Source organism: Solanum tuberosum, unplaced genomic scaffold (assembly GCF_000226075.1).
Source record: "Solanum tuberosum cultivar DM 1-3 516 R44 unplaced genomic scaffold, SolTub_3.0 scf00562, whole genome shotgun sequence".
Taxonomy (NCBI): Eukaryota; Viridiplantae; Streptophyta; class Magnoliopsida; order Solanales; family Solanaceae; genus Solanum; species Solanum tuberosum.
Window position 1 is genome coordinate 209,598 of NW_006239494.1, and position 382 is coordinate 209,979.

At 46.1% G+C, this 382-nt stretch overlaps 1 pseudogene; it reads right to left on the reverse strand.

Moving 5' to 3' along the window:
• The window catches only part of LOC102591995 (periaxin-like), a 21,055-nt pseudogene that overhangs the window by 11,290 nt on the left and 9,383 nt on the right, over nt 1-382 (reverse strand).

Below are 382 nucleotides of genomic sequence, written 5' to 3' on the forward strand. Positions count from 1 at the left end.
GGGATCTTCACCAGTCTGCGATCCTAAGAACTCAGGCGGATTCATCCTAACAAAGTCACGGACCCTTGCTGCTGATCCACCATTTGCATTCACAGGAGCTTGAACCCGCTGATTGTTTTGGTTAGCGACACTCTGAGCCAACATCTGAATGGCATTCCTGAATTCAGCATTTGAGACTTCCTGATTCGGAACTGGAGGAGCTGCGTTTGCGTTCCTGGCATAAGCTCTACGAGGAGGCATGATCACTGAAACGTAGAACGTCGAGTTAGAATGGAATTTAGATCATACCTTACACACGATAAGAGTAACAAGAAAATGAAGATTTCCTAAAACACTTTGTAGCCTCCCTCTCATTAGATGTGGTGCGCTCTACACACCCATA